This window comes from Lissotriton vulgaris, chromosome 1_1 (genome assembly GCF_964263255.1).
Source record: "Lissotriton vulgaris chromosome 1_1, aLisVul1.2, whole genome shotgun sequence".
Lineage (NCBI taxonomy): Eukaryota > Metazoa > Chordata > Amphibia > Caudata > Salamandridae > Lissotriton > Lissotriton vulgaris.
Window position 1 is genome coordinate 200,328,869 of NC_141685.1, and position 25,815 is coordinate 200,354,683.

Below are 25,815 nucleotides of genomic sequence, written 5' to 3' on the forward strand. Positions count from 1 at the left end.
GATCGCACGCAGGAAAGAGCAAATCTGTGTTTCATGCAGACGAAAGGCAACGTCCCTGGGTGGGCTTGAACCACCAACCTTTCGGTTACCAGCCGAACGCGCTAACCGATTGCGCCACAGAGAGTATTGACTGTATACATTTCCTGAGACTCAATATATGTCTTGACATGTGTGCGCCTGCTTGGAGCTTGTATTATATAAGGCGTCTTTATGCCATACAGCATTTGTCATTTGCTTAGTGTCTTGTTACTGTTGTAATTTATGATGTGTAGACTACTGTCTAATGGTGTTAGAGCCAGTATTACTACCGGTCACAGTGCATGAGACTCATACATGACTTTTCTCTTTGCCTGCTTAGCGTAGCTCCCTGCTCCTCTGTTTGCGTGCTACCAGCCCGTGAGGCGTCTGTCTTGCCCATCCCATCTTCACTGTGTTATGTTGGACTTGTCTTCTCTGTGAGCAGAGTCTCCTTCCCAGAGCAGGTGCTTTCTCTGAACTCTTGGCTTGTAAGACTGCTGGGAAAGGCCCTCCCTAGCCCCTCAGTCAGATAGATACATTTACCTGCAGAGCTCAGCTTGGGAGAAAGAGATTAGGCAGAGAGCACATAGGGGAAGGCCCACAGAGCACACTTTATTTTACATAAAAGCTCGGGCTTGTGGGAGGACAGGGACATGAGGGTTCTCCTGGAAAGAAATCCCAGGAGTATTGATGGCTAGGCCCTGAAACACAACAATCCCGGAATGGTCAGGCACAAGATGCCTCTGCAATAGGCCTGACCCTAGGCTTCCGGAGTTCTTGATCTCCAGAGGCTCCAGTGATCTAAGCCCGACCAGGGCGCGTTGGGATGGCATTAGGGACGCGTAAAGGGGCGCAGGGCGCAGAACTCTGCCCGTTTCACCCCAGCATTTTGGGGAGGACACAGAATCTGGCAAAGCCAGTGGGAAGGATTTTCCAGGAGGAGAGTTCAGTGACATGATCTGAAACACAATAGTGCTGGTGATCTGGCGGGTGCATTCTGTGAGCCACTTCTGTCAGGAGCAGCCTGCCATCATGCCCTGATAACCACAACTCTAGTACCAAGCCAGTGACCTCAGCAAATGCAAAGACATTATTACTTATAGTCTCCTGCATCTGATTCTTGCCATCATCATGTGAAACGTTGGCGTTATCATGTCTGCTGCGCACACTTTGTTCATATGTGTACAATTTAAGTGTGTGAACCTGACCACTGTCTTGGACAGAGCTCTTGCTGTGAACACACCATGTGAAGCATTGGTGGTTCAGTGGTAGAATTCTCGCCTGCCATGCGGGAGGCCCGGGTTCGATTCCCGGCCAATGCAAGGTTGCTTTCTTTTGACTTTGTTTTCGAAATGATATATATGAACTCAGTGGGGAATAAAATGGTAAGCAGTGACCCCGACGTGATTTGAACATGCAACCTTCTGATCTGGAGTCAGACGCGCTACCGTTGCGCCACGAGGTCCTTACACTTGCAGCCTTCGATGCCAGATGATCAAATGCTGTGGGCCTTTTGACTTATTTTCCTCTGCTTATATGCCTACGGTTGTATTACAGGGCTTGGCCTTTTGTTTTCTATCCTAATTATTGAAATTGACTGCAGGTGCAGTGAGAACGCTGAGGATTGAACTATTCAGGGAAAGGATCGCACGCAGGAAAGAGCAAAGGTACGTATCTGTGTTTCATGCAGACAAAAGGCTACGTCCCTGGGTGGGCTTGAACCACCAACCTTTCGGTTAACAGCCGAACGCGCTAACCGATTGCGCCACAGAGACTATTGACTGTATACATTTCCTGAGACTCAATATATGTCTTGACATGTGTGCGCCTGCCTGGAGCTTGTATTATATAAGGCGTCTTTATGCCATACAGCATTTGTCATTTGCTTAGTGTCTTGTTACTGTTGTAATTTATGATGTGTAGACTACTGTCTAATGGTGTTAGAGCCAGTATTACTACCGGTCACAGTGCATGAGACTCATACATGACTTTTCTCTTTGCCTGCTTAGCGTAGCTCCCTGCTCCTCTGTTTGCGTGCTACCAGCCTGTGAGAAGTTGGCCTGATATGTAGTGTTTCCAATTCTGGAACCACTGGGTATCAGTCCAGACAAACCCCAAAGATGTCTGGTTGTAAGTCAACCTTGTTAGACAAGCTATCCTAGTGGTAGCATGGACTAAGCAGCCTTAAAGGCTTAACTTAAGAGGTCGTGTTAAGCGAGCTGTTTTACCACATACAATCCTGTAATCAAATGAAAGGACACCACACAAGTATATATTATAAAAATATATGTATTTATTTCTAAATTACTCCCCAGTACTCTTTATGAGGAAAGGGGCACAAGCGTTAAATCAAAAGCACTGTTACACATATAAAGTTGCACGTTTATGGATGAGGGCGGGTGGCCACTCAGACCATATATTAAAAAAGTGGTATAAGTAACACTTATCGAACAATGGTTAGGCCTAGGGCCTAGAGATTCGCTGGGAGCAGTCAGGACAAGCAATGAAGAAGTCGGGAGTAGCCCACAGGAGACGGGTGCAGCACGGAAAGTGCGGCGCATGGGTGGGACCAGGAAGGGGGGTGGTTACACCCCCTTTCCTTTGTCCAGGTCTCACTGGAGCTGGGGCTGGGCTGCCCCAGAACCGGTTTGACCGGATTATGCAAGGGGAAGCCTTGTGCTCCCCAGGCACTGTCTGGTTTCAATCAAACCTCCCTGCTACAATCCACTATTTCCTGTCTGGGGTGGTGTCACACCTCCCTGTGACAGGAAATCCTTTGTCCATGCCTCCTCTGCTGAGTTTCGGTCAGCAGCAGGAGGTCAGACATGTGTCTGTGGCAGAAGCATCCATTTTGTGGATCTGAGGCTCTTTTAAAAATCAACCGCGTTTTAGCAAAAGTAACATGTCGTCCCCTCTAGAGGGGTGGAATGCTACCCCCGTCGCCAGGACTGGCAAGGGGGTAGTATTCCAAATCGTATGACACCTTACACGACATGTTTTGATAAAGCCAAACCAAAGTTGACATATAACCGCGAGGATTATAATGCACTTAATAGTATATGGTTTGGCATTATCCCAGAACAGCTAAGGGAATTGGTCCCGACAGCTGCAGACAGGCTCAGCTCATGCTAGAGCACCATCTCACATTAAACCACGCACTCTGCCTTCAGGATTGTTAAGGCCTGCCATAGGAGTGGCTCACAGGTTTATATGTGTCCAGATTGGTTTAGATATAGGCATACTATATCTAAGCAAGGGGTGATTACACCACCTTGCCCCAGCTGAGTGATCAGCCAGTTGTGTCAATTTTAGATAGCCAGCCAGGGGTGGCAAAAGATATGCTGCAGCCCCTGGTAGGCCTTGGATGCACCTATGCCCTGGGCACCTATAGTGCACTGTACAGGGGCTGATAAGGTGACCCAAGCCAATCTAGTTATGCACCTAGGGTACATGGAATCCATTTTACAGAGAGAGCAGATAGCCTGGGGCCCTGATTAGCAGGGAACCAGGCCAACTAAGTCGAAAACCAGCTAAACACAAGGCAAAAAATCTGGGGTAACCATAGTCAGGTAGCCACCTTCCTACACAGCCCGTGAGGCGTGTGTCTTGCCCATCCCATCTTCACTGTGTTATGTTGGACTTGTCTTCTCTGTGAGCAGAGTCTCCTTCCCAGAGCAGGTGCTTTCTCTGAACTCTTGGCTTGTAAGACTGCTGGGAAAGGCCCTCCCTAGCCCCTCAGTCAGATAGATACATTTACCTGCAGAGCTCAGCTTGGGAGAAAGAGATTAGGCAGAGAGCACATAGGGGAAGGCCCACAGAGCACACTTTATTTTACATAAAAGCTCGGGCTTGTGGGAGGACAGGGACATGAGGGTTCTCATGGAAAGAAATCCCAGGAGTATTGATGGCTAGGCCCTGAAACACAACAATCCCGGAATGGCCAGGCACAAGATGCCTCTGCAATAGGCCTGACCCTAGGCTTCCGGAGTTCTTGATCTCCAGAGGCTCCAGTGATCTAAGCCCGACCAGGGCTGTGCCCGACCAGGGCGCGTTGGGATGGCGTTAGGGACGCGTAAAGGGGCGCAGGGCGCAGAACTCTGCCCGTTTCACCCCAGCATTTTGGGGAGGACACAGAATCTGGCAAAGCCAGTGGGAAGGATTTTCCAGGAGGAGAGTTCAGTGACATGATCTTAAACACAATAGTGCTGGTGATCTGGCGGGTGCATTCTGTGAGCCACTTCTGTCAGGAGCAGCCTGCCATCATGCCCTGATAACCACAACTCTAGTACCAAGCCAGTGACCTCAGCAAATGCAAAGACATTATTACTTATAGTCTCCTGCATCTGATTCTTGCCATCATCATGTGAAACGTTGGCGTTATCATGTCTGCTGCGCACACTTTGTTCATATGTGTACAATTTAAGTGTGTGAACCTGACCACTGCCTTGGACAGAGCTCTTGCTGTGAACACACCATGTGAAGCATTGGTGGTTCAGTGGTAGAATTCTCGCCTGCCACGCGGGAGGCCTGGGTTCGATTCCCGGCCAATGCAAGGTTGCTTTCTTTTGACTTTGTTTTCGAAATGATATATATGAACTCAGTGGGGAATAAAATGGTAAGCAGTGACCCCGACGTGATTTGAACACGCAACCTTCTGATCTGGAGTCAGACGCGCTACCGTTGCGCCACGAGGTCCTTACACTTGCAGCCTTCGATGCCAGATGATCAAATGCTGTGGGCCTTTTGACTTATTTTCCTCTGCTTATATGCCTACGGTTGTATTACAGGGCTTGGCCTTTTGTTTTCTATCCTAATTATTGAAATTGACTGCAGGTGCAGTGAGAACGCTGAGGATTGAACTATTCAGGGAAAGGATCGCACGCAGGAAAGAGCAAAGGTACGTATCTGTGTTTCATGCAGACAAAAGGCTACGTCCCTGGGTGGGCTTGAACCACCAACCTTTCGGTTAACAGCCAAACGCGCTAACCGATTGCGCCACAGAGACTATTGACTGTATACGTTTCCTGAGACTCAATATATGTCTTGACATGTGTGCGCCTGCCTGGAGCTTGTATTATATAAGGCGTCTTTATGCCATACAGCATTTGTCATTTGCTTAGTGTCTTGTTACTGTTGTAATTTATGATGTGTAGACTACTGTCTAATGGTGTTAGAGCCAGTATTACTACCGGTCACAGTGCATGAGACTCATACGTGACTTTTCTCTTTGCCTGCTTAGCGTAGCTCCCTGCTCCTCTGTTTGCGTGCTACCAGCCCGTGAGGCGTGTGTCTTGCCCATCCCATCTTCACTGTGTTATGTTGGACTTGTCTTCTCTGTGAGCAGAGTCTCCTTCCCAGAGCAGGTGCTTTCTCTGAACTCTTGGCTTGTAAGACTGCTGGGAAAGGCCCTCCCTAGCCCCTCAGTCAGATAGATACATTTACCTGCAGAGCTCAGCTTGGGAGAAAGAGATTAGGCAGAGAGCACATAGGGGAAGGCCCACAGAGCACACTTTATTTTACATAAAAGCTCGGGCTTGTGGGAGGACAGGGACATGAGGGTTCTCATGGAAAGAAATCCCAGGAGTATTGATGGCTAGGCCCCGAAACAAAACAATCCCGGAATGGCCAGGCACAAGATGCCTCTGCAATAGGTCTGACCCTAGGCTTCCGGAGTTCTTGATCTCCAGAGGCTCCAGTGATCTAAGCCCGACCAGGGCTGTGCCCGACCAGGGCGCGTTGGGATGGCGTTAGGGACGCGTAAAGGGGCGCAGGGCGCAGAACTCTGCCCGTTTCACCCCAGCATTTTGGGGAGGACACAGAATCTGGCAAAGCCAGTGGGAAGGATTTTCCAGGAGGAGAGTTCAGTGACATGATCTGAAACACAATAGTGCTGGTGATCTGGCGGGTGCATTCTGTGAGCCACTTCTGTCAGGAGCAGCCTGCCATCATGCCCTGATAACCACAACTCTAGTACCAAGCCAGTGACCTCAGCAAATGCAAAGACATTATTACTTATAGTCTCCTGCATCTGATTCTTGCCATCATCATGTGAAACGTTGGCGTTATCATGTCTGCTGCGCACACTTTGTTCATATGTGTACAATTTAAGTGTGTGAACCTGACCACTGTCTTGGACAGAGCTCTTGCTGTGAACACACCATGTGAAGCATTGGTGGTTCAGTGGTAGAATTCTCGCCTGCCACGCTGGAGGCCCGGGTTCGATTCCCGGCCAATGCAAGGTTGCTTTCTTTTGACTTTGTTTTCGAAATGATATCTATGAACTCAGTGGGGAATAAAATGGTAAGCAGTGACCCCGACGTGATTTGAACACGCAACCTTCTGATCTGGAGTCAGACGCGCTACCGTTGCGCCACGAGGTCCTTACACTTGCAGCCTTCGATGCCAGATGAACAAATGCTGTGGGCCTTTTGACTTATTTTCCTCTGCTTATATGCCTACGGTTGTATTACAGGGCTTGGCCTTTTGTTTTCTATCCTAATTATTGAAATTGACTGCAGGTGCAGTGAGAACGCTGAGGATTGAACTATTCAGGGAAAGGATCGCACGCAGGAAAGAGCAAAGGTACGTATCTGTGTTTCATGCAGACAAAAGGCTACGTCCCTGGGTGGGCTTGAACCACCAACCTTTCGGTTAACAGCCGAACGCGCTAACCGATTGCGCCACAGAGACTATTGACTGTATACATTTCCTGAGACTCAATATATGTCTTGACATGTGTGCGCCTGCCTGGAGCTTGTATTATATAAGGCGTCTTTATGCCATACAGCATTTGTCATTTGCTTAGTGTCTTGTTACTGTTGTAATTTATGATGTGTAGACTACTGTCTAATGGTGTTAGAGCCAGTATTACTACCGGTCACAGTGCATGAGACTCATACATGACTTTTTTCTTTGCCTGCTTAGCGTAGCTCCCTGCTCCTCTGTTTGCGTGCTACCAGCCCGTGAGGCGTGTGTCTTGCCCATCCCATCTTCACTGTGTTATGTTGGACTTGTCTTCTCTGTGAGCAGAGTCTCCTTCCCAGAGCAGGTGCTTTCTCTGAACTCTTGGCTTGTAAGACTGCTGGGAAAGGCCCTCCCTAGCCCCTCAGTCAGATAGATACATTTACCTGCAGAGCTCAGCTTGGGAGAAAGAGATTAGGCAGAGAGCACATAGGGGAAGGCCCACAGAGCACACTTTATTTTACATAAAAGCTCGGGCTTGTGGGAGGACAGGGACATGAGGGTTCTCATGGAAAGAAATCCCAGGAGTATTGATGGCTAGGCCCTGAAACACAACAATCCCGGAATGGCCAGGCACAAGATGCCTCTGCAATAGGCCTGACCCTAGGCTTCCGGAGTTCTTGATCTCCAGAGGCTCCAGTGATCTAAGCCCGACCAGGGCTGTGCCCGACCAGGGCGCGTTGGGATGGTGTTAGGGACGCGTAAAGGGGCGCAGGGCGCAGAACTCTGCCCGTTTCACCCCAGCATTTTGGGGAGGACACAGAATCTGGCAAAGCCAGTGGGAAGGATTTTCCAGGAGGAGAGTTCAGTGACATGATCTCAAACACAATAGTGCTGGTGATCTGGCGGGTGCATTCTGTGAGCCACTTCTGTCAGGAGCAGCCTGCCATCATGCCCTGATAACCACAACTCTAGTACCAAGCCAGTGACCTCAGCAAATGCAAAGACATTATTACTTATAGTCTCCTGCATCTGATTCTTGCCATCATCATGTGAAACGTTGGCGTTATCATGTCTGCTGCGCACACTTTGTTCATATGTGTACAATTTAAGTGTGTGAACCTGACCACTGTCTTGGACAGAGCTCTTGCTGTGAACACACCATGTGAAGCATTGGTGGTTCAGTGGTAGAATTCTCGCCTGCCACGCGGGAGGCCCGGGTTCGATTCCCGGCCAATGCAAGGTTGCTTTCTTTTGACTTTGTTTTCGAAATGATATATATGAACTCAGTGGGGAATAAAATGGTAAGCAGTGACCCCGACGTGATTTGAACACGCAACCTTCTGATCTGGAGTCAGACGCGCTACCGTTGCGCCACGAGGTCCTTACACTTGCAGCCTTCGATGCCAGATGAACAAATGCTGTGGGCCTTTTGACTTATTTTCCTCTGCTTATATGCCTACGGTTGTATTACAGGGCTTGGCCTTTTGTTTTCTATCCTAATTATTGAAATTGACTGCAGGTGCAGTGAGAACGCTGAGGATTGAACTATTCAGGGAAAGGATCGCACGCAGGAAAGAGCAAAGGTACGTATCTGTGTTTCATGCAGACAAAAGGCTACGTCCCTGGGTGGGCTTGAACCACCAACTTTTCGGTTAACAGCCGAACGCGCTAACCGATTGCGCCACAGAGACTATAGACTGTATACATTTCCTGAGACTCAATATATGTCTTGACATGTGTGCGCCTGCCTGGAGCTTGTATTATATAAGGCGTCTTTATGCCATACAGCATTTGTCATTTGCTTAGTGTCTTGTTACTGTTGTAATTTATGATGTGTAGACTACTGTCTAATGGTGTTAGAGCCAGTATTACTACCGGTCACAGTGCATGAGACTCATGCATGACTTTTCTCTTTGCCTGCTTAGCGTAGCTCCCTGCTCCTCTGTTTGCGTGCTACCAGCCCGTGAGGCGTGTGTCTTGCCCATCCCATCTTCACTGTGTTATGTTGGACTTGTCTTCTCTGTGAGCAGAGTCTCCTTCCCAGAGCAGGTGCTTTCTCTGAACTCTTGGCTTGTAAGACTGCTGGGAAAGGCCCTCCCTAGCCCCTCAGTCAGATAGATACATTTACCTGCAGAGCTCAGCTTGGGAGAAAGAGATTAGGCAGAGAGCACATAGGGGAAGGCCCACAGAGCACACTTTATTTTACATAAAAGCTCGGGCTTGTGGGAGGACAGGGACATGAGGGTTCTCATGGAAAGAAATCCCAGGAGTATTGATGGCTAGGCCCTGAAACACAACAATCCGGGAATGGCCAGGCACAAGATGCCTCTGCAATAGGCCTGACCCTAGGCTTCCGGAGTTCTTGATCTCCAGAGGCTCCAGTGATCTAAGCCCGACCAGGGCTGTGCCCGACCAGGGCGCGTTGGGATGGCGTTAGGGATGCGTAAAGGGGCGCAGGGCGCAGAACTCTGCCCATTTCACCCCAGCATTTTGGGGAGGACACAGAATCTGGCAATGCCAGTGGGAAGGATTTTCCAGGAGGAGAGTTCAGTGACATGATCTGAAACACAATAGTGCTGGTGATCTGGCGGGTGCATTCTGTGAGCCACTTCTGTCAGGAGCAGCCTGCCATCATGCCCTGATAACCACAACTCTAGTACCAAGCCAGTGACCTCAGCAAATGCAAAGACATTATTACTTATAGTCTCCTGCATCTGATTCTTGCCATCATCATGTGAAACGTTGGCGTTATCATGTCTGCTGCGCACACTTTGTTCATATGTGTACAATTTAAGTGTGTGAACCTGACCACTGTCTTGGACAGAGCTCTTGCTGTGAACACACCATGTGAAGCATTGGTGGTTCAGTGGTAGAATTCTCGCCTGCCACGCGGGAGGCCCGGGTTCGATTCCCGGCCAATGCAAGGTTGCTTTCTTTTGACTTTGTTTTCGAAATGATATATATGAACTCAGTGGGGAATAAAATGGTAAGCAGTGACCCCGACGTGATTTGAACACGCAACCTTCTGATCTGGAGTCAGACGCGCTACCGTTGCGCCACGAGGTCCTTACACTTGCAGCCTTCGATGCCAGATGAACAAATGCTGTGGGCCTTTTGACTTATTTTCCTCTGCTTATATGCCTACGGTTGTATTACAGGGCTTGGCCTTTTGTTTTCTATCCTAATTATTGAAATTGACTGCAGGTGCAGTGAGAACGCTGAGGATTGAACTATTCAGGGAAAGGATCGCACGCAGGAAAGAGCAAATCTGTGTTTCATGCAGACAAAAGGCAACGTCCCTGGGTGGGCTTGAACCACCAACCTTTCGGTTACCAGCCGAACGCGCTAACCGATTGCGCCACAGAGAGCATTGACTGTATACATTTCCTGAGACTCAATATATGTCTTGACATGTGTGCGCCTGCTTGGAGCTTGTATTATATAAGGCGTCTTTATGCCATACAGCATTTGTCATTTGCTTAGTGTCTTGTTACTGTTGTAATTTATGATGTGTAGACTACTGTCTAATGGTGTTAGAGCCAGTATTACTACCGGTCACAGTGCATGAGACTCATACATGACTTTTCTCTTTGCCTGCTTAGCGTAGCTCCCTGCTCCTCTGTTTGCGTGCTACCAGCCCGTGAGGCGTCTGTCTTGCCCATCCCATCTTCACTGTGTTATGTTGGACTTGTCTTCTCTGTGAGCAGAGTCTCCTTCCCAGAGCAGGTGCTTTCTCTGAACTCTTGGCTTGTAAGACTGCTGGGAAAGGCCCTCCCTAGCCCCTCAGTCAGATAGATACATTTACCTGCAGAGCTCAGCTTGGGAGAAAGAGATTAGGCAGAGAGCACATAGGGGAAGGCCCACAGAGCACACTTTATTTTACATAAAAGCTCGGGCTTGTGGGAGGACAGGGACATGAGGGTTCTCCTGGAAAGAAATCCCAGGAGTATTGATGGCTAGGCCCTGAAACACAACAATCCCGGAATGGTCAGGCACAAGATGCCTCTGCAATAGGCCTGACCCTAGGCTTCCGGAGTTCTTGATCTCCAGAGGCTCCAGTGATCTAAGCCCGACCAGGGCGCGTTGGGATGGCATTAGGGACGCGTAAAGGGGCGCAGGGCGCAGAACTCTGCCCGTTTCACCCCAGCATTTTGGGGAGGACACAGAATCTGGCAAAGCCAGTGGGAAGGATTTTCCAGGAGGAGAGTTCAGTGACATGATCTGAAACACAATAGTGCTGGTGATCTGGCGGGTGCATTCTGTGAGCCACTTCTGTCAGGAGCAGCCTGCCATCATGCCCTGATAACCACAACTCTAGTACCAAGCCAGTGACCTCAGCAAATGCAAAGACATTATTACTTATAGTCTCCTGCATCTGATTCTTGCCATCATCATGTGAAACGTTGGCGTTATCATGTCTGCTGCGCACACTTTGTTCATATGTGTACAATTTAAGTGTGTGAACCTGACCACTGTCTTGGACAGAGCTCTTGCTGTGAACACACCATGTGAAGCATTGGTGGTTCAGTGGTAGAATTCTCGCCTGCCATGCGGGAGGCCCGGGTTCGATTCCCGGCCAATGCAAGGTTGCTTTCTTTTGACTTTGTTTTCGAAATGATATATATGAACTCAGTGGGGAATAAAATGGTAAGCAGTGACCCCGACGTGATTTGAACATGCAACCTTCTGATCTGGAGTCAGACGCGCTACCGTTGCGCCACGAGGTCCTTACACTTGCAGCCTTCGATGCCAGATGATCAAATGCTGTGGGCCTTTTGACTTATTTTCCTCTGCTTATATGCCTACGGTTGTATTACAGGGCTTGGCCTTTTGTTTTCTATCCTAATTATTGAAATTGACTGCAGGTGCAGTGAGAACGCTGAGGATTGAACTATTCAGGGAAAGGATCGCACGCAGGAAAGAGCAAAGGTACGTATCTGTGTTTCATGCAGACAAAAGGCTACGTCCCTGGGTGGGCTTGAACCACCAACCTTTCGGTTAACAGCCGAACGCGCTAACCGATTGCGCCACAGAGACTATTGACTGTATACATTTCCTGAGACTCAATATATGTCTTGACATGTGTGCGCCTGCCTGGAGCTTGTATTATATAAGGCGTCTTTATGCCATACAGCATTTGTCATTTGCTTAGTGTCTTGTTACTGTTGTAATTTATGATGTGTAGACTACTGTCTAATGGTGTTAGAGCCAGTATTACTACCGGTCACAGTGCATGAGACTCATACATGACTTTTCTCTTTGCCTGCTTAGCGTAGCTCCCTGCTCCTCTGTTTGCGTGCTACCAGCCTGTGAGAAGTTGGCCTGATATGTAGTGTTTCCAATTCTGGAACCACTGGGTATCAGTCCAGACAAACCCCAAAGATGTCTGGTTGTAAGTCAACCTTGTTAGACAAGCTATCCTAGTGGTAGCATGGACTAAGCAGCCTTAAAGGCTTAACTTAAGAGGTCGTGTTAAGCGAGCTGTTTTACCACATACAATCCTGTAATCAAATGAAAGGACACCACACAAGTATATATTATAAAAATATATGTATTTATTTCTAAATTACTCCCCAGTACTCTTTATGAGGAAAGGGGCACAAGCGTTAAATCAAAAGCACTGTTACACATATAAAGTTGCACGTTTATGGATGAGGGCGGGTGGCCACTCAGACCATATATTAAAAAAGTGGTATAAGTAACACTTATCGAACAATGGTTAGGCCTAGGGCCTAGAGATTCGCTGGGAGCAGTCAGGACAAGCAATGAAGAAGTCGGGAGTAGCCCACAGGAGACGGGTGCAGCACGGAAAGTGCGGCGCATGGGTGGGACCAGGAAGGGGGGTGGTTACACCCCCTTTCCTTTGTCCAGGTCTCACTGGAGCTGGGGCTGGGCTGCCCCAGAACCGGTTTGACCGGATTATGCAAGGGGAAGCCTTGTGCTCCCCAGGCACTGTCTGGTTTCAATCAAACCTCCCTGCTACAATCCACTATTTCCTGTCTGGGGTGGTGTCACACCTCCCTGTGACAGGAAATCCTTTGTCCATGCCTCCTCTGCTGAGTTTCGGTCAGCAGCAGGAGGTCAGACATGTGTCTGTGGCAGAAGCATCCATTTTGTGGATCTGAGGCTCTTTTAAAAATCAACCGCGTTTTAGCAAAAGTAACATGTCGTCCCCTCTAGAGGGGTGGAATGCTACCCCCGTCGCCAGGACTGGCAAGGGGGTAGTATTCCAAATCGTATGACACCTTACACGACATGTTTTGATAAAGCCAAACCAAAGTTGACATATAACCGCGAGGATTATAATGCACTTAATAGTATATGGTTTGGCATTATCCCAGAACAGCTAAGGGAATTGGTCCCGACAGCTGCAGACAGGCTCAGCTCATGCTAGAGCACCATCTCACATTAAACCACGCACTCTGCCTTCAGGATTGTTAAGGCCTGCCATAGGAGTGGCTCACAGGTTTATATGTGTCCAGATTGGTTTAGATATAGGCATACTATATCTAAGCAAGGGGTGATTACACCACCTTGCCCCAGCTGAGTGATCAGCCAGTTGTGTCAATTTTAGATAGCCAGCCAGGGGTGGCAAAAGATATGCTGCAGCCCCTGGTAGGCCTTGGATGCACCTATGCCCTGGGCACCTATAGTGCACTGTACAGGGGCTGATAAGGTGACCCAAGCCAATCTAGTTATGCACCTAGGGTACATGGAATCCATTTTACAGAGAGAGCAGATAGCCTGGGGCCCTGATTAGCAGGGAACCAGGCCAACTAAGTCGAAAACCAGCTAAACACAAGGCAAAAAATCTGGGGTAACCATAGTCAGGTAGCCACCTTCCTACACAGCCCGTGAGGCGTGTGTCTTGCCCATCCCATCTTCACTGTGTTATGTTGGACTTGTCTTCTCTGTGAGCAGAGTCTCCTTCCCAGAGCAGGTGCTTTCTCTGAACTCTTGGCTTGTAAGACTGCTGGGAAAGGCCCTCCCTAGCCCCTCAGTCAGATAGATACATTTACCTGCAGAGCTCAGCTTGGGAGAAAGAGATTAGGCAGAGAGCACATAGGGGAAGGCCCACAGAGCACACTTTATTTTACATAAAAGCTCGGGCTTGTGGGAGGACAGGGACATGAGGGTTCTCATGGAAAGAAATCCCAGGAGTATTGATGGCTAGGCCCCGAAACACAACAATCCCGGAATGGCCAGGCACAAGATGCCTCTGCAATAGGTCTGACCCTAGGCTTCCGGAGTTCTTGATCTCCAGAGGCTCCAGTGATCTAAGCCCGACCAGGGCTGTGCCCGACCAGGGCGCGTTGGGATGGCGTTAGGGACGCGTAAAGGGGCGCAGGGCGCAGAACTCTGCCCGTTTCACCCCAGCATTTTGGGGAGGACACAGAATCTGGCAAAGCCAGTGGGAAGGATTTTCCAGGAGGAGAGTTCAGTGACATGATCTGAAACACAATAGTGCTGGTGATCTGGCGGGTGCATTCTGTGAGCCACTTCTGTCAGGAGCAGCCTGCCATCATGCCCTGATAACCACAACTCTAGTACCAAGCCAGTGACCTCAGCAAATGCAAAGACATTATTACTTATAGTCTCCTGCATCTGATTCTTGCCATCATCATGTGAAACGTTGGCGTTATCATGTCTGCTGCGCACACTTTGTTCATATGTGTACAATTTAAGTGTGTGAACCTGACCACTGTCTTGGACAGAGCTCTTGCTGTGAACACACCATGTGAAGCATTGGTGGTTCAGTGGTAGAATTCTCGCCTGCCACGCGGGAGGCCCGGGTTCGATTCCCGGCCAATGCAAGGTTGCTTTCTTTTGACTTTGTTTTCGAAATGATATCTATGAACTCAGTGGGGAATAAAATGGTAAGCAGTGACCCCGACGTGATTTGAACACGCAACCTTCTGATCTGGAGTCAGACGCGCTACCGTTGCGCCACGAGGTCCTTACACTTGCAGCCTTCGATGCCAGATGAACAAATGCTGTGGGCCTTTTGACTTATTTTCCTCTGCTTATATGCCTACGGTTGTATTACAGGGCTTGGCCTTTTGTTTTCTATCCTAATTATTGAAATTGACTGCAGGTGCAGTGAGAACGCTGAGGATTGAACTATTCAGGGAAAGGATCGCACGCAGGAAAGAGCAAAGGTACGTATCTGTGTTTCATGCAGACAAAAGGCTACGTCCCTGGGTGGGCTTGAACCACCAACCTTTCGGTTAACAGCCGAACGCGCTAACCGATTGCGCCACAGAGACTATTGACTGTATACATTTCCTGAGACTCAATATATGTCTTGACATGTGTGCGCCTGCCTGGAGCTTGTATTATATAAGGCGTCTTTATGCCATACAGCATTTGTCATTTGCTTAGTGTCTTGTTACTGTTGTAATTTATGATGTGTAGACTACTGTCTAATGGTGTTAGAGTCAGTATTACTACCGGTCACAGTGCATGAGACTCATACATGACTTTTCTCTTTGCCTGCTTAGCGTAGCTCCCTGCTCCTCTGTTTGCGTGCTACCAGCCCGTGAGGCGTGTGTCTTGCCCATCCCATCTTCACTGTGTTATGTTGGACTTGTCTTCTCTGTGAGCAGAGTCTCCTTCCCAGAGCAGGTGCTTTCTCTGAACTCTTGGCTTGTAAGACTGCTGGGAAAGGCCCTCCCTAGCCCCTCAGTCAGATAGATACATTTACCTGCAGAGCTCAGCTTGGGAGAAAGAGATTAGGCAGAGAGCACATAGGGGAAGGCCCACAGAGCACACTTTATTTTACATAAAAGCTCGGGCTTGTGGGAGGACAGGGACATGAGGGTTCTCATGGAAAGAAATCCCAGGAGTATTGATGGCTAGGCCCTGAAACACAACAATCCCGGAATGGCCAGGCACAAGATGCCTCTGCAATAGGCCTGACCCTAGGCTTCCGGAGTTCTTGATCTCCAGAGGCTCCAGTGATCTAAGCCCGACCAGGGCTGTGCCCGACCAGGGCGCGTTGGGATGGCGTTAGGGACGCGTAAAGGGGCGCAGGGCGCAGAACTCTGCCCGTTTCACCCCAGCATTTTGGGGAGGACACAGAATCTGGCAAAGCCAGTGGGAAGGATTTTCCAGGAGGAGAGTTCAGTGACATGATCTCAAACACAATAGTGCTGGTGATCTGGCGGGTGCATTCTGTGAGCCACTTCTGTCAGGAGCAGCCTGCCATCATGCCCTGATAACCACAACTCTAGTACCAAGCCAGTGACCTCAGCAAATGCAAAGACATTATTACTTATAGTCTCCTGCATCTGATTCTTGCCATCATCATGTGAAACGTTGGCGTTATCATGTCTGCTGCGCACACTTTGTTCATATGTGTACAATTTAAGTGTGTGAACCTGACCACTGTCTTGGACAGAGCTCTTGCTGTGAACACACCATGTGAAGCATTGGTGGTTCAGTGGTAGAATTCTCGCCTGCCACGCGGGAGGCCTGGGTTCGATTCCCGGCCAATGCAAGGTTGCTTTCTTTTGACTTTGTTTTCGAAATGATATATATGAACTCAGTGGGGAATAAAATGGTAAGCAGTGACCCCGACGTGATTTGAACACGCAACCTTCTGATCTGGAGTCAGACGCGCTACCGTTGCGCCACGAGGTCCTTACACTTGCAGCCTTCGATGCCAGATGATCAAATGCTGTGGGCCTTTTGACTTATTTTCCTCTGCTTATATGCCTACGGTTGTATTACAGGGCTTGGCCTTTTGTTTTCTATCCTAATTATTGAAATTGACTGCAGGTGCAGTGAGAACGCTGAGGATTGAACTATTCAGGGAAAGGATCGCACGCAGGAAAGAGCAAAGGTACGTATCTGTGTTTCATGCAGACAAAAGGCTACGTCCCTGGGTGGGCTTGAACCACCAACCTTTCGGTTAACAGCCAAACGCGCTAACCGATTGCGCCACAGAGACTATTGACTGTATACATTTCCTGAGACTCAATATATGTCTTGACATGTGTGCGCCTGCCTGGAGCTTGTATTATATAAGGCGTCTTTATGCCATACAGCATTTGTCATTTGCTTAGTGTCTTGTTACTGTTGTAATTTATGATGTGTAGACTACTGTCTAATGGTGTTAGAGCCAGTATTACTACCGGTCACAGTGCATGAGACTCATACGTGACTTTTCTCTTTGCCTGCTTAGCGTAGCTCCCTGCTCCTCTGTTTGCGTGCTACCAGCCCGTGAGGCGTGTGTCTTGCCCATCCCATCTTCACTGTGTTATGTTGGACTTGTCTTCTCTGTGAGCAGAGTCTCCTTCCCAGAGCAGGTGCTTTCTCTGAACTCTTGGCTTGTAAGACTGCTGGGAAAGGCCCTCCCTAGCCCCTCAGTCAGATAGATACATTTACCTGCAGAGCTCAGCTTGGGAGAAAGAGATTAGGCAGAGAGCACATAGGGGAAGGCCCACAGAGCACACTTTATTTTACATAAAAGCTCGGGCTTGTGGGAGGACAGGGACATGAGGGTTCTCATGGAAAGAAATCCCAGGAGTATTGATGGCTAGGCCCCGAAACACAACAATCCCGGAATGGCCAGGCACAAGATGCCTCTGCAATAGGTCTGACCCTAGGCTTCCGGAGTTCTTGATCTCCAGAGGCTCCAGTGATCTAAGCCCGACCAGGGCTGTGCCCGACCAGGGCGCGTTGGGATGGCGTTAGGGACGCGTAAAGGGGCGCAGGGCGCAGAACTCTGCCCGTTTCACCCCAGCATTTTGGGGAGGACACAGAATCTGGCAAAGCCAGTGGGAAGGATTTTCCAGGAGGAGAGTTCAGTGACATGATCTGAAACACAATAGTGCTGGTGATCTGGCGGGTGCATTCTGTGAGCCACTTCTGTCAGGAGCAGCCTGCCATCATGCCCTGATAACCACAACTCTAGTACCAAGCCAGTGACCTCAGCAAATGCAAAGACATTATTACTTATAGTCTCCTGCATCTGATTCTTGCCATCATCATGTGAAACGTTGGCGTTATCATGTCTGCTGCGCACACTTTGTTCATATGTGTACAATTTAAGTGTGTGAACCTGACCACTGTCTTGGACAGAGCTCTTGCTGTGAACACACCATGTGAAGCATTGGTGGTTCAGTGGTAGAATTCTCGCCTGCCACGCGGGAGGCCCGGGTTCGATTCCCGGCCAATGCAAGGTTGCTTTCTTTTGACTTTTTTTTCGAAATGATATCTATGAACTCAGTGGGGAATAAAATGGTAAGCAGTGACCCCGACGTGATTTGAACACGCAACCTTCTGATCTGGAGTCAGACGCGCTACCGTTGCGCCACGAGGTCCTTACACTTGCAGCCTTCGATGCCAGATGAACAAATGCTGTGGGCCTTTTGACTTATTTTCCTCTGCTTATATGCCTACGGTTGTATTACAGGGCTTGGCCTTTTGTTTTCTATCCTAATTATTGAAATTGACTGCAGGTGCAGTGAGAACGCTGAGGATTGAACTATTCAGGGAAAGGACCGCACGCAGGAAAGAGCAAAGGTACGTATCTGTGTTTCATGCAGACAAAAGGCTACGTCCCTGGGTGGGCTTGAACCACCAACCTTTCGGTTAACAGCCGAACGCGCTAACCGATTGCGCCACAGAGACTATTGACTGTATACATTTCCTGAGACTCAATATATGTCTTGACATGTGTGCGCCTGCCTGGAGCTTGTATTATATAAGGCGTCTTTATGCCATACAGCATTTGTCATTTGCTTAGTGTCTTGTTACTGTTGTAATTTATGATGTGTAGACTACTGTCTAATGGTGTTAGAGCCAGTATTACTACCGGTCACAGTGCATGAGACTCATACATGACTTTTCTCTTTGCCTGCTTAGCGTAGCTCCCTGCTCCTCTGTTTGCGTGCTACCAGCCCGTGAGGCGTGTGTCTTGCCCATCCCATCTTCACTGTGTTATGTTGGACTTGTCTTCTCTGTGAGCAGAGTCTCCTTCCCAGAGCAGGTGCTTTCTCTGAACTCTTGGCTTGTAAGACTGCTGGGAAAGGCCCTCCCTAGCCCCTCAGTCAGATAGATACATTTACCTGCAGAGCTCAGCTTGGGAGAAAGAGATTAGGCAGAGAGCACATAGGGGAAGGCCCACAGAGCACACTTTATTTTACATAAAAGCTCGGGCTTGTGGGAGGACAGGGACATGAGGGTTCTCCTGGAAAGAAATCCCAGGAGTATTGATGGCTAGGCCCTGAAACACAACAATCCCGGAATGGCCAGGCACAAGATGCCTCTGCAATAGGCCTGACCCTAGGCTTCCGGAGTTCTTGATCTCCAGAGGCTCCAGTGATCTAAGCCCGACCAGGGCGCGTTGGGATGGCATTAGGGACGCGTAAAGGGGCGCAGGGCGCAGAACTCTGCCCGTTTCACCCCAGCATTTTGGGGAGGACACAGAATCTGGCAAAGCCAGTGGGAAGGATTTTCCAGGAGGAGAGTTCAGTGACATGATCTGAAACACAATAGTGCTGGTGATCTGGCGGGTGCATTCTGTGAGCCACTTCTGTCAGGAGCAGCCTGCCATCATGCCCTGATAACCACAACTCTAGTACCAAGCCAGTGACCTCAGCAAATGCAAAGACATTATTACTTATAGTCTCCCGCATCTGATTCTTGCCATCATCATGTGAAACGTTGGCGTTATCATGTCTGCTGCGCACACTTTGTTCATATGTGTACAATTTAAGTGTGTGAACCTGACCACTGTCTTGGACAGAGCTCTTGCTGTGAACACACCATGTGAAGCATTGGTGGTTCAGTGGTAGAATTCTCGCCTGCCACGCGGGAGGCCCGGGTTCGATTCCCGGCCAATGCAAGGTTGCTTTCTTTTGACTTTGTTTTCGAAATGATATCTATGAACTCAGTGGGGAATAAAATGGTAAGCAGTGACCCCGACGTGATTTGAACACGCAACCTTCTGATCTGGAGTCAGACGCGCTACCGTTGCGCCACGAGGTCCTTACACTTGCAGCCTTCGATGCCAGATGAACAAATGCTGTGGGCCTTTTGACTTATTTTCCTCTGCTTATATGCCTATGGTTGTATTACAGGGCTTGGCCTTTTGTTTTCTATCCTAATTATTGAAATTGACTGCAGGTGCAGTGAGAACGCTGAGGATTGAACTATTCAGGGAAAGGATCGCACGCAGGAAAGAGCAAAGGTACGTATCTGTGTTTCATGCAGACAAAAGGCTACGTCCCTGGGTGGGCTTGAACCACCAACCTTTCGGTTAACAGCCGAACGCGCTAACCGATTGCGCCACAGAGACTATTGACTGTATACATTTCCTGAGACTCAATATATGTCTTGACATGTGTGCGCCTGCCTGGAGCTTGTATTATATAAGGCGTCTTTATGCCATACAGCATTTGTCATTTGCTTAGTGTCTTGTTACTGTTGTAATTTATGATGTGTAGACTACTGTCTAATGGTGTTAGAGCCAGTATTACTACCGGTCACAGTGCATGAGACTCATACATGACTTTTCTCTTTGCCTGCTTAGCGTAGCTCCCTGCTCCTCTGTTTGCGTGCTACCAGCCCGTGAGGCGTGTGTCTTGCCCATCCCATCTTCACTGTGTTATGTTGGACTTGTCTTCTCTGTGAGCAGAGTCTCCTTCCCAGAGCAGGTGCTTTCTCTGAACTCTTGGCTTGTAAGACTGCTGGGAAAGGCCCTCCCTAGCCCCTCAGTCAGATAGATACATTTACCTGCAGAGCTCAGCTTGGGAGAAAGAGATTAGGCAGAGAGCACATAGGGGAAGGCCCACAGAGCACACTTTATTTTACATAAAAGCTCGGGCTTGTGGGAGGACAGGGACATGAGGGTTCTCCTGGAAAGAAATCCCAGGAGTATTGATGGCTAGGCCCTGAAACACAACAATCCCGGAATGGCCAGGCACAAGATGCCTCTGCAATAGGCCTGACCCTAGGCTTCCGGAGTTCTTGATCTCCAGAGGCTCCAGTGATCTAAGCCCGACCAGGGCGCGTTGGGATGGCATTAGGGACGCGTAAAGGGGCGCAGGGCGCAGAACTCTGCCCGTTTCACCCCAGCATTTTGGGGAGGACACAGAATCTGGCAAAGCCAGTGGGAAGGATTTTCCAGGAGGAGAGTTCAGTGACATGATCTGAAACACAATAGTGCTGGTGATCTGGCGGGTGCATTCTGTGAGCCACTTCTGTCAGGAGCAGCCTGCCATCATGCCCTGATAACCACAACTCTAGTACCAAGCCAGTGACCTCAGCAAATGCAAAGACATTATTACTTATAGTCTCCTGCATCTGATTCTTGCCATCATCATGTGAAACGTTGGCGTTATCATGTCTGCTGCGCACACTTTGTTCATATGTGTACAATTTAAGTGTGTGAACCTGACCACTGTCTTGGACAGAGCTCTTGCTGTGAACACACCATGTGAAGCATTGGTGGTTCAGTGGTAGAATTCTCGCCTGCCACGCGGGAGGCCCGGGTTCGATTCCCGGCCAATGCAAGGTTGCTTTCTTTTGACTTTGTTTTCGAAATGATATATATGAACTCAGTGGGGAATAAAATGGTAAGCAGTGACCCCGATGTGATTTGAACACGCAACCTTCTGATCTGGAGTCAGACGCGCTACCGTTGCGCCACAAGGTCCTTACACTTGCAGCCTTCGATGCCAGATGAACAAATGCTGTGGGCCTTTTGACTTATTTTCCTCTGCTTATATGCCTACGGTTGTATTACAGGGCTTGGCCTTTTGTTTTCTATCCTAATTATTGAAATTGACTGCAGGTGCAGTGAGAACGCTGAGGATTGAACTATTCAGGGAAAGGATCGCACGCAGGAAAGAGCAAAGGTACGTATCTGTGTTTCATGCAGACAAAAGGCTACGTCCCTGGGTGGGCTTGAACCACCAACCTTTCGGTTAACAGCCGAACGCGCTAACCGATTGTGCCACAGAGACTATTGACTGTATACATTTCCTGAGACTCAATATATGTCTTGACATGTGTGCGCCTGCCTGGAGCTTGTATTATATAAGGCGTCTTTATGCCATACAGCATTTGTCATTTGCTTAGTGTCTTGTTACTGTTGTAATTTATGATGTGTAGACTACTGTCTAATGGTGTTAGAGCCAGTATTACTACCGGTCACAGTGCATGAGACTCATACATGACTTTTCTCTTTGCCTGCTTAGCGTAGCTCCCTGCTCCTCTGTTTGCGTGCTACCAGCCCGTGAGGCGTGTGTCTTGCCCATCCCATCTTCACTGTGTTATGTTGGACTTGTCTTCTCTGTGAGCAGAGTCTCCTTCCCAGAGCAGGTGCTTTCTCTGAACTCTTGGCTTGTAAGACTGCTGGGAAAGGCCCTCCCTAGCCCCTCAGTCAGATAGATACATTTACCTGCAGAGCTCAGCTTGGGAGAAAGAGATTAGGCAGAGAGCACATAGGGGAAGGCCCACAGAGCACACTTTATTTTACATAAAAGCTCGGGCTTGTGGGAGGACAGGGACATGAGGGTTCTCATGGAAAGAAATCCCAGGAGTATTGATGGCTAGGCCCTGAAACACAACAATCCCGGAATGGCCAGGCACAAGATGCCTCTGCAATAGGCCTGACCCTAGGCTTCCGGAGTTCTTGATCTCCAGAGGCTCCAGTGATCTAAGCCCGACCAGGGCTGTGCCCGACCAGGGCGCGTTGGGATGGCGTTAGGGACGCGTAAAGGGGCGCAGGGCGCAGAACTCTGCCCGTTTCACCCCAGCATTTTGGGGAGGACACAGAATCTGGCAAAGCCAGTGGGAAGGATTTTCCAGGAGGAGAGTTCAGTGACATGATCTGAAACACAATAGTGCTGGTGATCTGGCGGGTGCATTCTGTGAGCCACTTCTGTCAGGAGCAGCCTGCCATCATGCCCTGATAACCACAACTCTAGTACCAAGCCAGTGACCTCAGCAAATGCAAAGACATTATTACTTATAGTCTCCTGCATCTGATTCTTGCCATCATCATGTGAAACGTTGGCGTTATCATGTCTGCTGCGCACACTTTGTTCATATGTGTACAATTTAAGTGTGTGAACCTGACCACTGTCTTGGACAGAGCTCTTGCTGTGAACACACCATGTGAAGCATTGGTGGTTCAGTGGTAGAATTCTCGCCTGCCACGCGGGAGGCCCGGGTTCTATTCCCGGCCAATGCAAGGTTGCTTTCTTTTGACTTTGTTTTCGAAATGATATATATGAACTCAGTGGGGAATAAAATGGTAAGCAGTGACCCCGACGTGATTTGAACACGCAACCTTCTGATCTGGAGTCAGACGCGCTACCGTTGCGCCACGAGGTCCTTACACTTGCAGCCTTCGATGCCAGATGATCAAATGCTGTGGGCCTTTTGACTTATTTTCCTCTGCTTATATGCCTACGGTTGTATTACAGGGCTTGGCCTTTTGTTTTCTATCCTAATTATTGAAATTGACTGCAGGTGCAGTGAGAACGCTGAGGATTGAACTATTCAGGGAAAGGATCGCACGCAGGAAAGAGCAAAGGTACGTATCTGTGTTTCATGCAGACAAAAGGCTACGTCCCTGGGTGGGCTTGAACCACCAACCTTTCGGTTAACAGCCGAACGCGCTAACCGATTGCGCCACAGAGACTAGTGACTGTATACATTTCCTGAGACTCAATATATGTCTTGACATGTGTGCGCCTGCCTGGAGCTTGTATTATATAAGGCGTCTTTATGCCATACAGCATTTGTCATTTGCTTAGTGTCTTGTTACTGTTGTAATTTATGATGTGTAGACTACTGTCTAATGGTGTTAGAGCCAGTATTACTACCGGTCACAGTGCATGAGACTCATACATGACTTTTCTCTTTGCCTGCTTAGCGTAGCTCCCTGCTCCTCTGTTTGCGTGCTACCAGCCCGTGAGGCGTGTGTCTTGCCCATCCCATCTTCACTGTGTTATGTTGGACTTGTCTTCTCTGTGAGCAGAGTCTCCTTCCCAGAGCAGGTGCTTTCTCTGAACTCTTGGCTTGTAAGACTGCTGGGAAAGGCCCTCCCTAGCCCCTCAGTCAGATAGATACATTTACCTGCAGAGCTCAGCTTGGGAGAAAGAGATTAGGCAGAGAGCACATAGGGGAAGGCCCACAGAGCACACTTTATTTTACATAAAAGCTCGGGCTTGTGGGAGGACAGGGACATGAGGGTTCTCCTGGAAAGAAATCCCAGGAGTATTGATGGCTAGGCCCTGAAACACAACAATCCCGGAATGGCCAGGCACAAGATGCCTCTGCAATAGGCCTGACCCTAGGCTTCCGGAGTTCTTGATCTCCAGAGGCTCCAGTGATCTAAGCCCGACCAGGGCGCGTTGGGATGGCATTAGGGACGCGTAAAGGGGCGCAGGGCGCAGAACTCTGCCCGTTTCACCCCAGCATTTTGGGGAGGACACAGAATCTGGCAAAGCCAGTGGGAAGGATTTTCCAGGAGGAGAGTTCAGTGACATGATCTGAAACACAATAGTGCTGGTGATCTGGCGGGTGCATTCTGTGAGCCACTTCTGTCAGGAGCAGCCTGCCATCATGCCCTGATAACCACAACTCTAGTACCAAGCCAGTGACCTCAGCAAATGCAAAGACATTATTACTTATAGTCTCCCGCATCTGATTCTTGCCATCATCATGTGAAACGTTGGCGTTATCATGTCTGCTGCGCACACTTTGTTCATATGTGTACAATTTAAGTGTGTGAACCTGACCACTGTCTTGGACAGAGCTCTTGCTGTGAACACACCATGTGAAGCATTGGTGGTTCAGTGGTAGAATTCTCGCCTGCCACGCGGGAGGCCCGGGTTCGATTCCCGGCCAATGCAAGGTTGCTTTCTTTTGACTTTGTTTTCGAAATGATATCTATGAACTCCGTGGGGAATAAAATGGTAAGCAGTGACCCCGACGTGATTTGAACACGCAACCTTCTGATCTGGAGTCAGACGCGCTACCGTTGCGCCACGAGGTCCTTACACTTGCAGCCTTCGATGCCAGATGAACAAATGCTGTGGGCCTTTTGACTTATTTTCCTCTGCTTATATGCCTACGGTTGTATTACAGGGCTTGGCCTTTTGTTTTCTATCCTAATTATTGAAATTGACTGCAGGTGCAGTGAGAACGCTGAGGATTGAACTATTCAGGGAAAGGATCGCACGCAGGAAAGAGCAAAGGTACGTATCTGTGTTTCATGCAGACAAAAGGCTACGTCCCTGGGTGGGCTTGAACCACCAACCTTTCGGTTAACAGCCGAACGCGCTAACCGATTGCGCCACAGAGACTATTGACTGTATACATTTCCTGAGACTCAATATATGTCTTGACATGTGTGCGCCTGCCTGGAGCTTGTATTATATAAGGCGTCTTTATGCCATACAGCATTTGTCATTTGCTTAGTGTCTTGTTACTGTTGTAATTTATGATGTGTAGACTACTGTCTAATGGTGTTAGAGCCAGTATTACTACCGGTCACAGTGCATGAGACTCATACATGACTTTTCTCTTTGCCTGCTTAGCGTAGCTCCCTGCTCCTCTGTTTGCGTGCTACCAGCCCGTGAGGCGTGTGTCTTGCCCATCCCATCTTCACTGTGTTATGTTGGACTTGTCTTCTCTGTGAGCAGAGTCTCCTTCCCAGAGCAGGTGCTTTCTCTGAACTCTTGGCTTGTAAGACTGCTGGGAAAGGCCCTCCCTAGCCCCTCAGTCAGATAGATACATTTACCTGCAGAGCTCAGCTTGGGAGAAAGAGATTAGGCAGAGAGCACATAGGGGAAGGCCCACAGAGCACACTTTATTTTACATAAAAGCTCGGGCTTGTGGGAGGACAGGGACATGAGGGTTCTCCTGGAAAGAAATCCCAGGAGTATTGATGGCTAGGCCCTGAAACACAACAATCCCGGAATGGCCAGGCACAAGATGCCTCTGCAATAGGCCTGACCCTAGGCTTCCGGAGTTCTTGATCTCCAGAGGCTCCAGTGATCTAAGCCCGACCAGGGCGCGTTGGGATGGCATTAGGGACGCGTAAAGGGGCGCAGGGCGCAGAACTCTGCCCGTTTCACCCCAGCATTT

General features: G+C 49.0%; 40 non-coding genes across 40 annotated transcripts; 13 read left to right on the forward strand and 27 right to left on the reverse strand.

Annotated features, from left to right (window-relative positions):
• Positions 1–50: 50 nt before the first annotated feature.
• Positions 51–124, reverse strand: TRNAT-GGU (transfer RNA threonine (anticodon GGU)). The gene has a single exon. It is a non-coding gene; the product is annotated as a tRNA-Thr (tRNA).
• A 1,145-nt stretch (positions 125–1,269) lies between these two features.
• TRNAG-GCC (transfer RNA glycine (anticodon GCC)) lies at positions 1,270–1,340 on the forward strand. The gene has a single exon. It is a non-coding gene; the product is annotated as a tRNA-Gly (tRNA).
• Positions 1,341–1,411: 71 nt separating this feature from the next.
• On the reverse strand, positions 1,412–1,483 carry TRNAW-CCA (transfer RNA tryptophan (anticodon CCA)). The gene has a single exon. It is a non-coding gene; the product is annotated as a tRNA-Trp (tRNA).
• A 236-nt stretch (positions 1,484–1,719) lies between these two features.
• TRNAN-GUU (transfer RNA asparagine (anticodon GUU)) lies at positions 1,720–1,793 on the reverse strand. The gene has a single exon. It is a non-coding gene; the product is annotated as a tRNA-Asn (tRNA).
• A 2,706-nt stretch (positions 1,794–4,499) lies between these two features.
• Positions 4,500–4,570, forward strand: TRNAG-GCC (transfer RNA glycine (anticodon GCC)). The gene has a single exon. It is a non-coding gene; the product is annotated as a tRNA-Gly (tRNA).
• Positions 4,571–4,641: 71 nt separating this feature from the next.
• On the reverse strand, positions 4,642–4,713 carry TRNAW-CCA (transfer RNA tryptophan (anticodon CCA)). Its single transcript has one exon. It is a non-coding gene; the product is annotated as a tRNA-Trp (tRNA).
• A 236-nt stretch (positions 4,714–4,949) lies between these two features.
• Positions 4,950–5,023, reverse strand: TRNAN-GUU (transfer RNA asparagine (anticodon GUU)). Its single transcript has one exon. It is a non-coding gene; the product is annotated as a tRNA-Asn (tRNA).
• Positions 5,024–6,184: 1,161 nt separating this feature from the next.
• On the forward strand, positions 6,185–6,255 carry TRNAG-GCC (transfer RNA glycine (anticodon GCC)). The gene has a single exon. It is a non-coding gene; the product is annotated as a tRNA-Gly (tRNA).
• Positions 6,256–6,326: 71 nt separating this feature from the next.
• On the reverse strand, positions 6,327–6,398 carry TRNAW-CCA (transfer RNA tryptophan (anticodon CCA)). Its single transcript has one exon. It is a non-coding gene; the product is annotated as a tRNA-Trp (tRNA).
• A 236-nt stretch (positions 6,399–6,634) lies between these two features.
• Positions 6,635–6,708, reverse strand: TRNAN-GUU (transfer RNA asparagine (anticodon GUU)). The gene has a single exon. It is a non-coding gene; the product is annotated as a tRNA-Asn (tRNA).
• Positions 6,709–7,869: 1,161 nt separating this feature from the next.
• Positions 7,870–7,940, forward strand: TRNAG-GCC (transfer RNA glycine (anticodon GCC)). Its single transcript has one exon. It is a non-coding gene; the product is annotated as a tRNA-Gly (tRNA).
• Positions 7,941–8,011: 71 nt separating this feature from the next.
• Positions 8,012–8,083, reverse strand: TRNAW-CCA (transfer RNA tryptophan (anticodon CCA)). The gene has a single exon. It is a non-coding gene; the product is annotated as a tRNA-Trp (tRNA).
• Positions 8,084–8,319: 236 nt separating this feature from the next.
• Positions 8,320–8,393, reverse strand: TRNAN-GUU (transfer RNA asparagine (anticodon GUU)). Its single transcript has one exon. It is a non-coding gene; the product is annotated as a tRNA-Asn (tRNA).
• A 1,161-nt stretch (positions 8,394–9,554) lies between these two features.
• On the forward strand, positions 9,555–9,625 carry TRNAG-GCC (transfer RNA glycine (anticodon GCC)). The gene has a single exon. It is a non-coding gene; the product is annotated as a tRNA-Gly (tRNA).
• A 71-nt stretch (positions 9,626–9,696) lies between these two features.
• Positions 9,697–9,768, reverse strand: TRNAW-CCA (transfer RNA tryptophan (anticodon CCA)). The gene has a single exon. It is a non-coding gene; the product is annotated as a tRNA-Trp (tRNA).
• A 228-nt stretch (positions 9,769–9,996) lies between these two features.
• Positions 9,997–10,070, reverse strand: TRNAT-GGU (transfer RNA threonine (anticodon GGU)). The gene has a single exon. It is a non-coding gene; the product is annotated as a tRNA-Thr (tRNA).
• Positions 10,071–11,215: 1,145 nt separating this feature from the next.
• On the forward strand, positions 11,216–11,286 carry TRNAG-GCC (transfer RNA glycine (anticodon GCC)). The gene has a single exon. It is a non-coding gene; the product is annotated as a tRNA-Gly (tRNA).
• A 71-nt stretch (positions 11,287–11,357) lies between these two features.
• Positions 11,358–11,429, reverse strand: TRNAW-CCA (transfer RNA tryptophan (anticodon CCA)). Its single transcript has one exon. It is a non-coding gene; the product is annotated as a tRNA-Trp (tRNA).
• Positions 11,430–11,665: 236 nt separating this feature from the next.
• On the reverse strand, positions 11,666–11,739 carry TRNAN-GUU (transfer RNA asparagine (anticodon GUU)). Its single transcript has one exon. It is a non-coding gene; the product is annotated as a tRNA-Asn (tRNA).
• Positions 11,740–14,445: 2,706 nt separating this feature from the next.
• TRNAG-GCC (transfer RNA glycine (anticodon GCC)) lies at positions 14,446–14,516 on the forward strand. Its single transcript has one exon. It is a non-coding gene; the product is annotated as a tRNA-Gly (tRNA).
• Positions 14,517–14,587: 71 nt separating this feature from the next.
• On the reverse strand, positions 14,588–14,659 carry TRNAW-CCA (transfer RNA tryptophan (anticodon CCA)). The gene has a single exon. It is a non-coding gene; the product is annotated as a tRNA-Trp (tRNA).
• A 236-nt stretch (positions 14,660–14,895) lies between these two features.
• TRNAN-GUU (transfer RNA asparagine (anticodon GUU)) lies at positions 14,896–14,969 on the reverse strand. Its single transcript has one exon. It is a non-coding gene; the product is annotated as a tRNA-Asn (tRNA).
• Positions 14,970–16,130: 1,161 nt separating this feature from the next.
• Positions 16,131–16,201, forward strand: TRNAG-GCC (transfer RNA glycine (anticodon GCC)). Its single transcript has one exon. It is a non-coding gene; the product is annotated as a tRNA-Gly (tRNA).
• Positions 16,202–16,272: 71 nt separating this feature from the next.
• On the reverse strand, positions 16,273–16,344 carry TRNAW-CCA (transfer RNA tryptophan (anticodon CCA)). Its single transcript has one exon. It is a non-coding gene; the product is annotated as a tRNA-Trp (tRNA).
• A 236-nt stretch (positions 16,345–16,580) lies between these two features.
• Positions 16,581–16,654, reverse strand: TRNAN-GUU (transfer RNA asparagine (anticodon GUU)). The gene has a single exon. It is a non-coding gene; the product is annotated as a tRNA-Asn (tRNA).
• Positions 16,655–17,815: 1,161 nt separating this feature from the next.
• TRNAG-GCC (transfer RNA glycine (anticodon GCC)) lies at positions 17,816–17,886 on the forward strand. The gene has a single exon. It is a non-coding gene; the product is annotated as a tRNA-Gly (tRNA).
• A 71-nt stretch (positions 17,887–17,957) lies between these two features.
• On the reverse strand, positions 17,958–18,029 carry TRNAW-CCA (transfer RNA tryptophan (anticodon CCA)). Its single transcript has one exon. It is a non-coding gene; the product is annotated as a tRNA-Trp (tRNA).
• Positions 18,030–18,265: 236 nt separating this feature from the next.
• TRNAN-GUU (transfer RNA asparagine (anticodon GUU)) lies at positions 18,266–18,339 on the reverse strand. Its single transcript has one exon. It is a non-coding gene; the product is annotated as a tRNA-Asn (tRNA).
• A 1,145-nt stretch (positions 18,340–19,484) lies between these two features.
• Positions 19,485–19,555, forward strand: TRNAG-GCC (transfer RNA glycine (anticodon GCC)). The gene has a single exon. It is a non-coding gene; the product is annotated as a tRNA-Gly (tRNA).
• Positions 19,556–19,626: 71 nt separating this feature from the next.
• TRNAW-CCA (transfer RNA tryptophan (anticodon CCA)) lies at positions 19,627–19,698 on the reverse strand. Its single transcript has one exon. It is a non-coding gene; the product is annotated as a tRNA-Trp (tRNA).
• A 236-nt stretch (positions 19,699–19,934) lies between these two features.
• TRNAN-GUU (transfer RNA asparagine (anticodon GUU)) lies at positions 19,935–20,008 on the reverse strand. Its single transcript has one exon. It is a non-coding gene; the product is annotated as a tRNA-Asn (tRNA).
• Positions 20,009–21,153: 1,145 nt separating this feature from the next.
• Positions 21,154–21,224, forward strand: TRNAG-GCC (transfer RNA glycine (anticodon GCC)). Its single transcript has one exon. It is a non-coding gene; the product is annotated as a tRNA-Gly (tRNA).
• Positions 21,225–21,295: 71 nt separating this feature from the next.
• Positions 21,296–21,367, reverse strand: TRNAW-CCA (transfer RNA tryptophan (anticodon CCA)). The gene has a single exon. It is a non-coding gene; the product is annotated as a tRNA-Trp (tRNA).
• Positions 21,368–21,603: 236 nt separating this feature from the next.
• On the reverse strand, positions 21,604–21,677 carry TRNAN-GUU (transfer RNA asparagine (anticodon GUU)). The gene has a single exon. It is a non-coding gene; the product is annotated as a tRNA-Asn (tRNA).
• Positions 21,678–22,838: 1,161 nt separating this feature from the next.
• TRNAG-GCC (transfer RNA glycine (anticodon GCC)) lies at positions 22,839–22,909 on the forward strand. Its single transcript has one exon. It is a non-coding gene; the product is annotated as a tRNA-Gly (tRNA).
• A 71-nt stretch (positions 22,910–22,980) lies between these two features.
• TRNAW-CCA (transfer RNA tryptophan (anticodon CCA)) lies at positions 22,981–23,052 on the reverse strand. Its single transcript has one exon. It is a non-coding gene; the product is annotated as a tRNA-Trp (tRNA).
• A 236-nt stretch (positions 23,053–23,288) lies between these two features.
• On the reverse strand, positions 23,289–23,362 carry TRNAN-GUU (transfer RNA asparagine (anticodon GUU)). Its single transcript has one exon. It is a non-coding gene; the product is annotated as a tRNA-Asn (tRNA).
• Positions 23,363–24,507: 1,145 nt separating this feature from the next.
• TRNAG-GCC (transfer RNA glycine (anticodon GCC)) lies at positions 24,508–24,578 on the forward strand. Its single transcript has one exon. It is a non-coding gene; the product is annotated as a tRNA-Gly (tRNA).
• A 71-nt stretch (positions 24,579–24,649) lies between these two features.
• TRNAW-CCA (transfer RNA tryptophan (anticodon CCA)) lies at positions 24,650–24,721 on the reverse strand. The gene has a single exon. It is a non-coding gene; the product is annotated as a tRNA-Trp (tRNA).
• Positions 24,722–24,957: 236 nt separating this feature from the next.
• TRNAN-GUU (transfer RNA asparagine (anticodon GUU)) lies at positions 24,958–25,031 on the reverse strand. Its single transcript has one exon. It is a non-coding gene; the product is annotated as a tRNA-Asn (tRNA).
• Positions 25,032–25,815: the final 784 nt, after the last annotated feature.